General features: G+C 42.2%; 1 protein-coding gene across 8 annotated transcripts in view; it reads right to left on the bottom strand.

The window, feature by feature from the left end:
* The window catches only part of LOC135558659 (nuclear receptor coactivator 2-like), a 50,270-nt gene extending 34,051 nt beyond the window's left edge, over positions 1-16,219 (bottom strand). For 6 of the 8 annotated variants that reach the window (XM_064992664.1, XM_064992665.1, XM_064992660.1 and 3 more), the window contains exons 1-2: positions 16,117-16,219; positions 9,874-9,941 (exon numbers count right to left, since the gene is read on the bottom strand). The gene's annotated coding sequence lies outside the window, so the exon portion shown is untranslated. Of the gene's footprint in view, positions 1-8,969; positions 9,203-9,873; positions 9,942-16,116 lie in introns of those variants that run through there. The other 2 variants (XM_064992661.1, XM_064992662.1) reach the window with 2 other exon arrangements.
* Positions 16,220-16,594: the final 375 nt, after the last annotated feature.

Below are 16,594 nucleotides of genomic sequence, written 5' to 3'. Positions count from 1 at the left end.
AGCACATATGTCAGAGTCAAGGCCCGCGGGCCACATCCGGCCCGCGAGAAGGTTTTTTACGGCCCCTGGGATGATCTTGATTTATTATTAGAACCGGCCCGCAGACCGCAGCAAGCCGGCAGCCCGCAGATCTTTTACACGCACCAATACTACATTTCCCACAATGCAACGGTGACGCACCGAGCAGTAGGCTGCTTCATTTCAATATTTATTGGCACAGCAGTCGTCAGCATCACAGTAAAATTAACTTTCAGATACCCATCAAAAATGGCAAAACGGAAGGTGGACACTGAGAACCGGGGTTTCAAACAAGGTGGGAGTCGGAGTATATGTTCACGGAGGTAGCTGGAAAACCTGTGTGTCTTCTGTGTGGAGAAAGTGTGGCGGTACTGAAAGAGTATAATCTGAGACGACATTATGAAACGAAACACGCGGACAAAAACAAGAATATGGACATGGAACAAAGGCTACAAAAGGCAGAGGAATTAAAACGAGGCCTCAAATCTCGACAGGCTCTGTTCAAAAAGCCAAATCACAAGGCCAGGCTGCTGTCAAGGCCAGTTTTATTTTGGCAGAAGAGATCGCTAAATCAGCCCGGCCATTTACGGAGGGGGATTTCATCAAAAACTGCATGATTAAAGTTTGTGACGAAGTTTGCCCAGAAAAAGGCAACTCTTTTTAAATGTGAGTCTGAGCAGAAACACCATTGCCGAGAGAGTAGACCAGTTGTCCATCAATCTAAAAGAGCAGCTTGTGAAAAAGGGAAAAGATTTCATTGCATATTCCTTGGCTGTGGATGAGAGCACCGACATTTCTGACATTGCCCAGTTGTCAATTTTCATCCGCGGAGTGGACTCCAGCCTAAGCGTGACAGAGGAGTTTTTGGCTTTACGTCCTATGCATGGCACAACTACGGGGCATGATTTGTATGAAGAGGTGTCAAGATGTGTAAATGAGATGGAGCTGCCTTGGGAAAAACTCGTGGGTTTGACAACCGACGGAGCACCTGCGATGTGTGGACACAGGAGCGGACTGGTGGCGAAGATACGGGAAAAGATGCAAGAGGAAAACGCGACAGGTGAGCTGACAGCTTATCATTGTATCATACACCAGGAAGCGTTGTGCGGTAAAGCCTTGAAAATGGAGCATGTAATGAGCATCATCACGCGCACAGTTAACTTTATCAGAGCCAAAGGTTTGAATCACCGCCAGTTCAAGGCATTTCTGACGGAGTTAGAAACGGAGCATGGTGATTTGCCTTATCACACAGAGGTGCGATGGCTAAGCCAGGGAAAGGTGCTTCAAAGATGTTTCGAGCTTCGTGAGGAGATTTGTCTGTTCTTGGACAGCAAAGGGAAAGACACAACACAACTCCGAGACGAAATGTTTCTGTGTGAAATGGCTTTTCTGTGTGACATTACAAGTCATCTGAATGCAATGAACTTGCAGCTGCAGGGTCGGGATCATGTCATCTCTGATATGTACAGTACAGTGAAGGCATTTAAAACCAAACTGACTCTGTGGGAGACGCAGATGCGGAAAGAAAATTTGAGCCACTTTCCCAGCTGCCAGACCATGAAAGAGAAGCTCTCTACCAGTGCGTTCCCGAGCGCACAGTTGGCTGATAAAATAGGTATGCTTGCCGCTGACTTTCGACGCCGATTTGCTGACTTTGAAGCACAAAAAAGCAGGTTGGAACTGCTCGGTAACCCATTTGCTGTTGACGTGGAAAGCTCACCACCAAACCTCCAAATGGAGTTGATTGACCTCCAATGCAATGATGCACTGAGGGCAAAATATGCGGCAGTGGGTGCTGCGGAGTTCGCCCGTTTCCTCCCCGACACAATGCCCCAGCTGCGCATCCAGGCTGCTCAAACGTTGTCTATGTTTGGCAGCACATACCTGTGTGAACAACTTTTTTCTTTGATGAACCTGAACAAAACATCACACAGAAGTCGACTTACTGCTGAACACCTCCACTCAATTCTGAGGATTTCCTCAGCTCAGAGCCTTACCCCGAACATTGATGAACTTGTGGAAAAGATGGGACACCACCAAGTATCACCCTCAACCTCAAACAAGTGAACATTACTGTGCAATCACATATTTAGAGTTTTTACTCAGTTCAAGTTTAAAAGTTAAAGTTTAATATTTGTTTTCACTGCATGTTACTTCTCCTTAAACAAAGTGTTGTTTTTGATTAATAGATTTTTGCACTTTATTTTATTGTATTTCAATCCAATTATATTTTAAAAATATTTCAGTTGAGTGGATGATAGAAAATTGCTATTATTGTTTTTTTCTTTGAAGTAAATTTAGCCCACTTTTGCTAAAATAGAAAATATAGGCTACTGATGGTGCCTTGAATACCGGTTTCTTTCATTTAATGTTCATGTTATGGGGATTTTTATATAAAGGAAATTTGTCTTTTGTGTCTGTTGAAAATTAAAGATTACTGACAGAGCCATAAGAAAATATTGCTTTATTTATCTGATCATATTGGAATATATTTGTTAGGTTTTCAGTAGGTTCAATTAGGTTCACTAGACTATATGCGTCATTTAAAAAATTTTCAATGAACATTCGAACAGTCCGGCCCTCGGCTTGTAGCTAAATTTTTTATTTGGCCCTCCGTCCATTTGACTTTGACACCCCTGTCTTAAAGGGTGTATAACCAGGCCAGACCGAACAATATTGGAGACTTCACCCTGCCTGCATCCCACATTGCACCCAATTCCCTTTATAGTAGAGTACTTTGACCAGGGCTCTGGTCAAAAGCAGTGCACTTTAAAGGGAATAGGGTGCAATTTGGGACAAAGCACCTTAGTAGTCCAAACAGTACTCTTTCCTTGTACCCAGTATGTGTGGATGGCAACTAGGCTGACATTCAGGTCCTGCATTGGCTAATACTTGAAAAGTAACAATAAGAGATCTGTCAACAACAAGGGGCTGTGAACTATTGGTTTGTTCAGATCTCCATTTGCTTTTGCTGAAGCAGTAGCTATTCTTCTTGGAGTCCACACAAATACATGAAACAACAGTGGTACACAGAGACAAGAACAGTCACGCAAATAACTCTTAAACAGAGGATAATCACAACAACTGATCTGAATAGACAGATTCCCGTGGCCTCATTCAAAATGGAACTGCTTTAGCCAGAATGATGGTTATAAGCAAAACGCATCAGATTTCTGACTAAATGTGAAAATACACTTCTACGGTGATCTGGGGCGGCAGGGTAGCCTAGTGGTTAGAGCGTTGGACTAGTAACCGAAAGGTTGCAAGTTCGAATCCCCAAGCTGACAAGGTACAAATCTGTCGTTCTGCCCCTTAACAGGCAGTTAACCCACTGTTCCTAGGCCGTCATTGAAAATAAGAATTTGTTCTTAACGGACTTGCCTAGTAAAATAAATAAATCTGTATCTACCCAGGGGACAATTTAAATAAATTAATCATAATAAATACCCCAATTCCTGAATAAATATATCCCAAATGAAAACAGCAAAAGCATATTGTGTACAGTGAGGAAACATATGCGACAGTGTGGCCACCTAGCTGGTCTTTAGGGCAGTGGTGGTGTCAGCTAGCCTAGCGTTGAGCTGATCTGCTGGTGGAACAGCAGACTAAATTACTAACAGGACAGCACATCACCTGACCATTACATAACACACAGCCGGGACCTGCCAATGAGCAGATGAGAGGAGTAGAGGGCCGGCTGGAGCAAATCTCCCTGCTCATCTAAATGAATAATCAGCCCACAGATCCTTACTGAGAGTACAATGGCCCCATTCGATCAGAAGGATGAGAGGGAGGAGGGGAGTAGGAGGAGCAGAGAGAGGATGAAGGAAAGAGGAGGAGGAGTGGGAGCAGGAGGAGTCTCAATCTACTTCTTTCATGTATGCATGCTTACCAAATTTATACAGGAAGGAATCATTAGGGCTAATCACTTGATCAGTTAAATATATGAGAGAGAGAGCTTATCAAAGCTCTCATGAAACGAAACAGATCATACAATCATCTTGAGACGCAGCGATTATGGCAATCAACATGTTCATGTTAAACCATGCAGGGAAACATGTTTCCTTGCTCACATTGATGGGTAATTAATTACAAGACATTCTCACTGTAAAGCTTAAAGTGATTGGGTATAAATGAAAAGCTGTACTGAAGGCATTAGATAACAGTGAGAATATTGAAGACATCAGCCACTGTCCCATTTAGACTGTAGCACTTTCCGTGGTGCTGAGAAAAGTAGCTTTGAGTTTAAAGTCAGAGCAGGTGTTTGGGAGAATATAATATTATGTAATAGAACGCTATATAGCCTACCCTGTAAAACAGCCTCTGATCCTGATGAAGAGACAACAAGAGATGCCCTCCTAAAGGTAGTGGTAGTACAATACAACAGAGGCATGGTCACACATGACTCTCAGTAAACAGAGCCCTATAGGTCCTGGTCAAAAGTAGTGCTCCACACAGGGAATAGAGTGCCGTTTGGGACGCAACCCATTGTAAAACAGCCTGCTATTTGACTGGCTGCTTGCTCTAAATGCATGGACAGATCCTACATCCTCATTCCATTACAAGGTAGCAGCTCAATGCATTCAGAAGTTACAAATCATTTCAGAATGTTGGCCATTCAGCCATTTCCACCATTGAGTAAAATAGCACACTATGGCCTTTGACTATAGTGATTTGGAGCAAGGTCTTCCAACTTATATACTTTTCACATAAGAAAAAGGGCAAAAGCCCTTTAAAAATGGTCTGATAACGTAGGAGTAACCATAGGCCAGAATCCGATTGTGGGTTGTAGACGATGCAGCTTTTAAAATGGCAAATGTAGACACATTTGCAGAGATTTAGTGACATCTTCTTACTCCTCCTCGAAATGCAATGGAGGAAATGGATCTTTATGATGCCTAACATGCTGACTACACCGGGCGAGCGGATCTCATGCATATGGATTCGATCCATTCACACCAGACACGATCAGGACACGCAGGTTGAAATATCAAAACAAACTCTGAACTGTATTCATTTGGGACAGGTCAAAAGCATTAAAACGTGTATGGTAATTTAGCTAGCTAGCTTGCTGTTGCTAGCTAATTTGTCCAGGGATATAAACAAACATTGGGTTGTTATTTTTACCTAAAATGCACAATGTTCTCTATTCCGACAATTAATCCACAGATAAAAGGGTAAACTGAGTTTGTGTCTTGTAATCTCTTCTTCAGGCTTCTTCTTTGGAATTTATATTGCAGTTGGCAACCATCTTTAAGGTGCAACTGGACCTCAGTTCATCTTTCAATAACCCACATGGGTATACGCTCCTAAAAAACTAAATCAGGAGAAGGGAGAGGCGGGACTTGCAGCGCATCAAGCGTCAAACAGAAGCGCCTAGCTATGCAGATGCTCGTTGACACACTCGAGCAGTTTGGATGCAATGATTGAATAACACGTGTACATTTCTTTTGCAACGCTCACGCGCGTAACGCAACCGATGTGGCCAGCTCATTAGTCTTCCAATTTCCACAGGTCCATAACACGTGAGGGAAAGTAGGCGTAAGACTCTCGCTCCTCCTAAGTATAAAAATGTCCTTAATTATATATTTTTAAATAGTATGAATGTTTTAGGCATGCTGCATGGCCTACAAAGGTGCACAACACGATTAAAACAATTGTAATTATTTTATGGTTGAAAATAACACACTACATGACAATTGATTCTCCCAAAAGCAGAACAGTGGTTTGTGTTTTGATCAGGAGGATAATCCCGCTAGGAAGCAGTGATCAATCCAACGGTTCATTCTTTAAATGGCTCAGTTGAACTCTGAACTGTTTTCTTCTCTCTGCTGAAATTGTTTTTAAATGGTTTTACTTTGAGGCACTTGGCTCTAATTTCATTAGCATTGGATTGGAAGGAGAAGATGCTGGGGTGTTAGCATTTTGTGGTAGGCTTCATCACTGTTAATTCATCAAGAGTGTGCCTGCCTCGAGCGGTGATGGAACAATCTGTCCCAGCATGCTTTTTGTGAGGTCACCACCCTCCTGGGAGCTGAGAATGGGGCCACATCAGATCAACGCCATGATGTCATAAACAGATGTAACCGCTCTCTTCATCACCATCATCCTCCCTGGAGAGTCAAGTGCTTTGACAAGAGTATCAAGGCTGGCCAGCACTACCAAATATAGGAATAATATAAAATCTAAATATTTCTGATCACATAGGCCTGATTGCTTTCCTGTGTAAGAGTTCAGAATAGCCTTATTGAGGATGTTGAGATACCATGCATGCAGACTGACATGACATGGACCCTCTTAGTGAGATATATCAGTCAGTTCGACTGTTGGAGGATGTCTAAGCCTGTACAGAGACAGAGGTCTAAGCCTGTATAAAACCTCACGGTAACAGGGCCAAAGCCCTCCCATCAGACATATACACTATGTATTACATCTTTAGTGTACATGTAGATTACGAGCCTTCATTTTTCTGTAGCTACGTATGTTTGCAGCTGTTGTTTATCCTGTAACCTCTTCGCTGTCAGGGAGACAAAAGACATATGGACCAAAATAGACTAACACACACAGCCCAACACCACCACATTGGGTAGGCTAAAACAATGGAAATGTTCTTACTTTTTCAATTACTCTTGAAAACTAGCCCTTGGTGGGCTAAAAGATCCTAATAAACAAAACCAAATTAAATACTGTGGTTTTTCCATTGTCACGCAAGTCAATTCCTAAACTGTAAATTACAAAAAGGAACAACAAAGTCAACTCGCCCCTGCTCGGTTCTTTATTCTTACTCTTATTATCCATCCTGATGCCTAGCCACTTTACCCTGCCTTTATGTACATATTTTTTTCTATTGTGTTATTGACTATACGTTTGTGTATTCCATGTGTAACTCTGTGTTGTTGTCGGTGTCGCACTGCTTTGCTTTATCTTGGCTAGGTCGCAGTTGTGAATGAGAACTTGTTCTCAACTAGCCTACCTGGTTAAATAAAGGTGAAATATAAATAAATAAACAAATACCTTGTACCCCTGCACATTGATCTGATACTGGTGCAACCAGGGAGGTAGCAGACTAAAATAATCAATTCAACGAGACGGCGGATGAGAGCTGGAGCCAGCCATTATCAGGCTGATCCCTCAGGTCAAATTGAATCAGGGCTCAGCCCTGGCCTGCCGACATCCCCTGGTCCACTCACTACCTGGGTATATCCCAAATGGCACCCTATTCGGTGCACTACTTTTGACCAGAGCTGTATGGTCCCTTGTCAAAAGTAGAGCACATGTTTAGGTGAAAGGGTGCCATTTGCGATACACTCCCCTGCCCATGTCCCCTAGCCCCTCTCCCCTATAGTAAGGGTACACACTTAGCAATGCCAGCCAAGACAAAAGTCAGACCTAAAAAAAGGCACTTTAATGGCTATCAACCCTGGCCCAAGAGGCTGGCGTCCCTGCTCAGTCTTCAGTGGACAGCTATGGTACGTCCCAAACAGTACCCTATTCCTGTTGTAGTGTACTACTTTTGACCAGGGATCATACGCACTATATAGGGAATTAAATGGGGGAATAGGGTGCCATTTGGGACACATCCTATGACTCACAACCCATAGCGGAATTAGCAAACACTTCTCTTGTGAATTAATGGTGATATCATAGAATACCCAGAAGACTGAATGTATCTAGAAGAAATGAGTCACTCCTAATAGACAGAAAGCATAGGACCATCCAGATGTTATCTGCTCACCCCTGGCTGCTACCATTGGTAAAGCAGGACAGGCATTTCTAACAGTCTTTTATTGTGTTTTCCTAATTTACTGATGGCTTGTGACACTTGTGTGCTGGAATGTGCACCAAACGACTGACTGTGTGTGCGCGCTGTGAAGTGAAGTGTAGTCCAAGTGTGCTCATCGTCAATGACCCACTTCTGTCGCATTAATACATCCCAAATTGCTATTTGAATGAAGCGAACAGTCAATGTAATTTACTTAGATTTAGTCCAAATGATCCTCTAAGAAATATTTCTGTACACTGACTGAGCACACAAAATTGGTTTAGATTATGCTCAATGGGCCGATGGAAGGCAACATGGAAATAACAGGCTGACCTTACATTACAGCCTGTGTGGGCTTGACAATGTCTGTGTCAGAAATGGCACCATATTCCTTATATAGGCCTATTAGGCTCTGGTCAAAGGGAGTGCACTACATAAGGAGCCAAATGTTATAATGCATTGATCATGGAACCAGATCAATAACATTGAACTCACCCTGTGGCGAACTAGTTTAGGCCTGCAGCCCACCTGTTGCTGACACCTATGCTTTGCTATGCCAGGCAAGAAGCAGGCAGGGTGAGGGCAGGGTGAGAGGTGTGTTAAAGAGCCAGGTTCACCTTCCTCGGCCCTCTACTGAAGAGATACCCCATGACCGACAGCTAGGGGCCTACTATACAACTTGGTCAAAAAAGAAAAATAGTATGTAGTACACTACTTTTGACCAAAGCCCAATGAAATGCACTTCTGAGCCCTCGTGTCTGATGACAGGATCCAGAAGCCTAAATTCCTTACTGTCAGTTGACTGTACACATTTATTTGGCCACACATTCACAGCTCTATATACAAAGTTAATTTAGTATCCCAGCCTCCTCACCAGACTGGTGGCCCTTATGGGGTTGTTTACAATGGGGCTTGTCCTGTTCATCTCCGGTGGCATCAGTAGGACTGCTGACAGCACACAACAAAGAGCTAATGGAATGTTCTGTGGACATCTAAATTCCTCTCAGGATACCGTAGGAAGTTCGTTGTGTATTTCAAAGACGCAGCATAGATAAATCTCCCACACACAAAACACTCGCCTAAAAACAGCAACAATTCTATACCAAGAAACAAACAATTCTAAACAAACACAATGTAATCTACTCCATTGGGAAACAATAGCTATTTATTCCATTCCTTGATTACTTACCCCTTTGACCAAACATGGGTCCATAAATCAACAGTGTCTGACCCATGGCTACTGTCGACTCAGTTTCACAGCAAAAACAGGAGAAGCCCTCCCACATAGGCTGGTTAACGTTGAGCCCAGGCAGACACGCAGTCACAGCGCTGTACACACTACGCAGCGATGTAGACAGAGGCACATGCTGGAGCAAGGACATGCACAAACAGCAGATTACCTCCTGTGTCATCTGCTCCTAATGACAGCTGACAAACTACAGCACAATCCCCTCAGAGCCACAGCCGATGATCTCCAATCCCCTCCCCCACTCTTCCCTGGCCCCGCCTCCGGAAATCCAGCAGCTAGAGAGAGCAGAGAGCACTCGAAAATTCCAATAGTTTGATGATGCCCGGCCCCGAAAAGTGGTTTCCCTTTTCACCAAGATAATGGCCTGCTCTTGTCACATGAGACAAAGCAGAGGCAACAATGGGCTGGCAAAAGACAAAAGAAGTGTGTGTGTGTGTTTTAAACACAGCAGGCAGCTGGCTTTCGTTTCACTAGCCAGTCAACCTGCAGAGGCCTGTCGCTTCTCTTTACTTTCACTTTGCAGAGCATTACATAATATCAATATTTGGTTTATAGCAGTTCTATAGAACCAACAAAACGGCTTGTTGTTGTTGTCATAGAGTTGTGTATGTCAGTAAATGTAGATTGTTGTTAGATACAAATATAATATACACTATATTATACACCGTTGGCTAGCGTCCTGTACAGGGGTTGTACTTGTACATCAAACTGCCTCACGCCCTCGGAAACACGAGACAAGCTCCTGGCTTATGGCTTACGCTTCTTATAGTAAACAGGACAGTTCCAAAGCAGAAATGGCACAATATCAGGGAGGGAATGAGAACTGTTGATTCAGCTGACTCACCTTGGCTTATGAAATGCATCCTTCTTAATGAACTTCTGCAGGCATCACCCACTCCTCTCTTTGAAGGCCTGAACAAGAAGAGGCATACTACAGTTTGATCCAAACCTAAAGACACAGTTACTGTACATTCAATTGACTTGAGAGCTATCGTTCATTTTTCAATGCAATCAGCCAAGTGCCACAGACACATTGCTAATTTTGCATTAGTTGAATCTGCGAGGACCGGTAGCTATACCATGATTACCTCACTTCAATGTGTGAGCAGCATGACATGAAATTGAGAGCAACAAGTCAGAAAGAGTAGAAAGGGGAAGCACATTTGTTGGTGACTGGTCAACTGTAAACATCTGCTAGAGCTTCCCCAGTGGTGTTTGTCTGATTTGTACTGTATGACAGACGCTGTATGACAGATGCTCAGCAGGCTGCAGCCTTAAACCACAGAGAACTTAAAGTTGCACCTGGTCACAGAGAGACCAAAGGGAGGTGTAGGGAGTGGGGCCGACAGCTGATCATAACACACCATCCCATGCAGAGGGAGGAGCAGGACCTAGGACACACTGGTTGTATTTCAGGGTTTTTTCTTTCATTGCATAGCGATGTAGGCCTACATCTCCTGTTAAGTGAATTTCAAAAATATGCAGGACAAAAGTCAAATAGTCTTCAAATGAGAACAGGTGCTGTGTTGCGCACACAAAGCAGTGGCAGACACAGTCCGCACTGAACAGGGACAGGTTAAATCTCCCCAAGTCAGTCAGGACTATCATGTAATGCTGTGTTGAGAGCAGCAGTGCTTTCCTCCTGCTGTAACATGATCTCCACCAACCACAGGGCCAGGAGAGAGAGAGGGGATGGGTGGGGGAGCATGGCCAGAAGACATCAGCTTTCTGTTGATAGTCAATCAGTTAAAAGGAAGAATTCAGAACAATGAGCTATGCTTAGGATGTACAGTACCAGTCAAAAGTTTGGACACAGATTCATTCCGGGGTTTTTCTTTCTTTTTTACTAATTTCCTACATGGTAGAATAGTGAAGGCATCAAAACTATGAAATAACACATGGAATCATGTAGAAACCCAAAATAATTGTTAAACAAATCAAAATATTTACATATTTGAGATTCTTCAATGACAGCTTTGCATTGGCACATTCCCCCCGGAATGAGCCAATGACAGGGCATCTCGAAGAGCAAAGCTGGTTCACCCAGATCAATTCATTTGATCTAGTCATGTGATCTGAACACAACACATCAGGATAAAATGGCACCTCACTCAGATGGAATTTTTCTCCTGGTTGATGGCTTGAAGCTACAGTAGATACCCGAGCGGATCTCTGAGATCTTTGGCCGAGTGCTTACAAGTCATTACTCAATCGACACAGAATGCTGTCATGAATTTTAATTTGTCCAACTGGCTCATGGTAGACTTTGCCCCCTGCCTGCACAGATCTAAAATCAGATTTTTTTCAACCAATCCAAGCCTTAGCCATCACACGGTACAAAGTACAGCTGATCTAAGATCTGTAGAAAGTAAATATTGTTTTCTCCATAGTGTTTTCTAGGTGTCTAGTTTCACATCTGTACACCAACATAGTAAACCACAGAAGCACAAGTGATGGTAGTCATCCTTAAACCATTTTACACACACACACACACACTTCCAGGCTATGATTAATTTGTGTTACCAAGCAACCAGATGGTAAGCATCTAGCCTTAGTAGCCTTTAGTCATTATGGTATTGCAACAAATACTTCTTGCCTGCCGATGTCAGCAGTGATGACAGTTAGGATGTTAAAATGGTCGATATCATGATCACATTGTAATACCTGATGATTTTACATGGATCCTAACTTAAAACCACCATAACCACAAACGTATTTTCATCACATGGCACACGTAGGCCTTGTTCACAATGGTAGTTTGAAATAATTTAAATCCTTTTTTGTTTTTTGCATGTCCGACTAGAATCTGTTATTTTTCCTGCAGTCTAAACAGCCTGAAAGCATATAGAATCTGTTATTTTAAGCCACATTTCAAACCACCTTGGCCATGCGACTTGTCTCTGAACAGTCGAATTTGATTTGATCTCAAGTGGTTTTTAGACTGCTATTTGGCATATCTTGTTGCTTGCTAGCTATTCTGTTGACAGTTTGACAAGAACATGTGGTAGCTAACTAGCTTGTTAATCGTTTACTAACAAATGAGTGAACGTGCTAGAAAGCTAAACAGCTAGCTAGCTCAGTGCTGTGGCCAAAAAGGACTTGTTTTGAAAGTTGGATCATCTTATTCTTTGAGGCTTTAAAAAATAAAATAAAAATAAGTTCTTACACAATGATTTTGAACATTCAAAGCAACTGGGAAACAGCCATGACAGACATTGTCACTTTAGCTTTGCTACATAACTTCTGAGTGATCAGAAGCACGAGAACCACTACCAAATCAGCCTACACCACTGCACACACACCCATCGTTACTATGATAACTATTGTAGCCATGTCAGCAAATAATTGCTGTGTGAACACACACACACACACAAATCCAGTTTGGTGTTTGGACAGTCAATATTCCAAAACAGATTTGAGCATTAAGGCCTGCAGTGTGAACAAGGCTTTAGAGTTTATTGGTCGGCTTTTCACACCCATACTACCTAATATTATTCCAGGATAATTCATGCAACCACTGCCTCCAGGTTTCTCTACACATGCAGGCAAATACTGCAGAACAGTACATGTCCTAACCACTGGTGGAGTTAACATGCGAGCACCTACATGAAAATGCTGCTGACATTTCTCACAGCAATGTGGGACTCCCGAAGAAGAAAATAACATTCTAAACAAAACAGAGGTTGGATCCAAGCATGCAGGCTTGGCTGCTAGTCATGTTAGCCCACAGTGCTTCACACAGGGTGTAGTACAGGGGAGACTTCACCACCAAGGCCCTGTCACATAGCTGCAGAATTATGGCCACAGCGCAAACCAAATTAGCACTTGTTATGCAACCCTGGACTTGGCTCCCTGGCCACTGGTTCATTCTGCTGCATTCCCTCTTGTTTGCTGGGTGGCCTAGAAACAGTTCACCATGGTGGGTTGTGACTATGTCGACACTAACGCTGCGTTTACACAGGCAGCCCAATTCTGATATTTTTTCACTAATTGTGTCTTTTGACCAATCAAATCAGCTCTTTTTTTTCGACTGTGTGTGCAGACTGTCCACGGAGGGGTTCACACTCACAGATACACCATTTGAACCAGTCTCCTCAGTCCAGTATGTTACATCCACCATTTCATGACAGTAATTGCTATTTTTCTGCATTGTTGAATGCTAGAAAGGAATGGACCGCTTACTCTTAAGGTGACAGTCCACCCATGAACCACCATTGAGGTATTTGAGGAGATGACTGCCAGGGGGTGGCAGCACCATATACACACACTCTCTCCTGGGAAGTGCCCTTGTAAGCAGCACTGGCCTGCATGCACTTGGAAGAAAACTGTCATGTGACTAATTCTCCAGTACCGAGCTAGGTCCAATCATTTAGATTTGTAGTCACCCTACAGAGCCATTCTGTCAAACAGTATGGAGGACAACATATGAACAAACAATGCTGCTGTATCATAACCTGTTCTGCATTGTATACAAAAATAAAAAAAGGCAATGAAATGAATCCATATGAATAGATCAATTGAACAACTGTGACAGGAACTGGGCACGCTAATGGATAAATTAATAATCATACTGTAGTAGTACACAGCCTCTCATAACTAGGCCACATCAGAACGGATATACAACACAATTACTGAGAGAAGCAGAATTTCAATGGCCAGTGGAGGAAAGCACAAGGTGAGATGTAGGTTAGAGTACTCAATTGACTGATGCAGCGCTTCAAATATCAGAGTTCTGATTACTTTGAAATTAGTAAATAAACTCAATGCAAAAGGAATAACGGATGTTGCTGGGATTTCAGCAGACCCCATCTAAGATGGGATTTAAGTTCAGGCAGGGCTGTGACATCAAGGAATTTTCAATAATGGTTATTGGTCAGCCAAATGATCGCAGTCACTGTTATAGTCGCTTGAATAGTATTTTGTTTTCATTTTTAAAAAAATGTTAAAAAATATGAAAAGGCACACATTTTCTCCTCTCCTGACTGCATGTTCTGCTGCTGAAGTGAAGGTGGCAGAGCCTAGTCAACCAGACTCCTTTCCTAAAACACCTAGCTTGTTTCAGCAAGGAGCAACGCAGTTTCATTGCAGCTGAAAAGAGTTCATGTTACCACAGAAAGTAAACTGCAAAGAATGCCTGGCCTGTCATCAGTCAGCTGTTCATTCCACAAATAAACTAAATATAATAAAACACGGTTGAGGTTTATTTTATTGTAGTCGGTTACACGATAACTTTGCAAGCCCGAAATTCACGTTTAGCCTGCAGAAACCTGCTTGAGAAAAACTGCTCATCGATCAAAATGGGCAGGCAGGCAAGTCCTCATTCAGTTGTCAAAACGTGGGTTGGGACAAGCATGCATTGGCAGGCGAGCAGGATACTATTCCCCATCGTCAAGCTGAAAGTTTATCTACTGTTCCCTCATTAGATTTTTAGCTAATTTTATTCTGGTATTTTGTCGAATGCTTTTCTAATTATCTAAAATTTCACTGTTGTTACTGCCTGTAAACGCAGTCAAAGTTCAAAGTGAATGATGGCAGGCCCATGTGGAAAATTGCTTATTTGCATATAGACCTACTGTAGCTCCGATTGGCTATGGCGAACCGGTCTGTGTAGAGTCCGGTCCTTGACAAGACTGACACGTTTATTAGGTGTTATTTACTGAATTATCTATTAATTGTCCAAATGCATGGCCGCTTTCCCACTCTATATTGCTTTAGAATTTTTCACACAAGTCTTCCTCTACATCATTCCCCAACATTCTATGGAAGTATGAAAACGGGAAAAATGACCATAGCTAAGTGATCGCTACTCAGAAAATGTAAAGTAAAAAATACATCTTAAAAAAGGCATCATATTCTTCCTGGGGGTGAATATGAACAGATTTAAATAAGATTTCATGCCAAGAGCATTGGGCCAGTAACCGAAAGGTTGCTAGTTTGAATCCATGAGCCAACTGGGTGAAAAAAAATCTGCCAGTGTGCCCTTGAGCAAGGCACTTAACCCTAATTGCTACCATATGTTTCTCTGGATAAATGTATTTTAAAAGCCTAAAATGTAAAATGCTAAAACACTGTCAGTTCCACTTTAAATGTTAAAGTACAGTCATCAAGCTATGCAATGAAATGGCATCCCTTCCAAATCCCTCGCTGTGTACTGTATGTTTGAAGCACATGCCAAGTCTTCTGTACAGTTTACTAAATAGTGGCAAATTAACAGGCTAAAAGGCTCTAAAACGATAAGCAAAATAAGATCGAAAATACTATATGTTACCATTACTAAACAAATATAAAGTTGCCCGTCTCTGTCAACAAACATCACTGATAAACCAACACTTAGGTTATAGGAACGAATTGCCAAATATTTGTGTTTTGGAACAATTTCTAGTTTTTAAACAGTTATAGATAACTCCTGTGGGAAGACTTGCGTCACGTTCGCCATATGACGTCACGCAAAGGTTGATGAACAGTTGAAGTCAAAATTATATAATTCCTTTGAATATGTCAATGTGACTGATATATAATGTTGCACTTCTCAGATCGCAAACGTTTCTAAGTGTTAAATAGTTGATAGGACGGATTACCAATCGAAAATGTGGTGCTTTGCTTGCTGAGGATTTCCTACTTGAACTCATACGCCAGTGACGTTTGGTTTCTTCAACCACGTCTGTTCTTTTGGTTTCAATAAGCTATTTTGCATTATGCAAAAACCTCGAACTCCGTGCAATGTTTACCACTATATCCGCTATCGATGTCGTTGTTCAAATGAATTTGCAAATAGGAACCTCCTTCAACTTCTCTCTGAAACTCAAAACACTAAGTAGCCTATAGACTCACAAGCCAAAACAAATGTGATTTACATTGGTTAGTAGCCTAAACAAAGTTAAACTTCAGCAACGCTTCAAAACAAAACTATTGTAGAAGTAATCTTCGAACCATCTAAAGAAATATATCGCTTCAGATAACAAGCAACAACGCAGCTTCCCAATGGTAAACCTAAACTGACATTATGGATTATAGCATATATATCTGGACAAAAACACACTTCTTCACTACAAAATGCATATATTGTAAGTTACTCTCCATAACTTACCGTAACTTGAAGTCCCATAAATTTGAACTGCTATGTCAGGACCTTCGTACTCGTGAATAGGCAATGTAACAGCACTGCCGCCATGTTCCTCTGCGATGACTGTGGTGCTTGTTTATCATGCCCATAGTCCTCCCCCACACGCGCAGCGCACCAGCCCTCATTACCACAATAGACTTTGCTGCTCACAAGAACAGGCCAGAATAATGACTCTGCAGCCAGCCATAACAGCTTAAAGGCAGACAGACTCATGGTATCAATGCGACCGATTAAAGTTGGTTAACAATGTATTTTTTTTAAAACTTGAATAGGTTGACCCTGCTGTGCTTACTCAGAAGTGTTTTAGTCATATCGTCCTTTAAGGTTGAATTTAAATAATGAAACATTACATTTTGGAGTCTTTCAAATGTAGGCTACCAACAAACACCCCGTTATTTTAGGCCCAAATTAATGAGTAAAAAAGTGTGCCTTACTCTTCAGG

The sequence above is a fragment of the Oncorhynchus masou genome, chromosome 17, assembly GCF_036934945.1.
Source record: "Oncorhynchus masou masou isolate Uvic2021 chromosome 17, UVic_Omas_1.1, whole genome shotgun sequence".
Lineage (NCBI taxonomy): Eukaryota > Metazoa > Chordata > Actinopteri > Salmoniformes > Salmonidae > Oncorhynchus > Oncorhynchus masou.
This window is presented reverse-complemented; position numbering and strand designations above follow the sequence as displayed.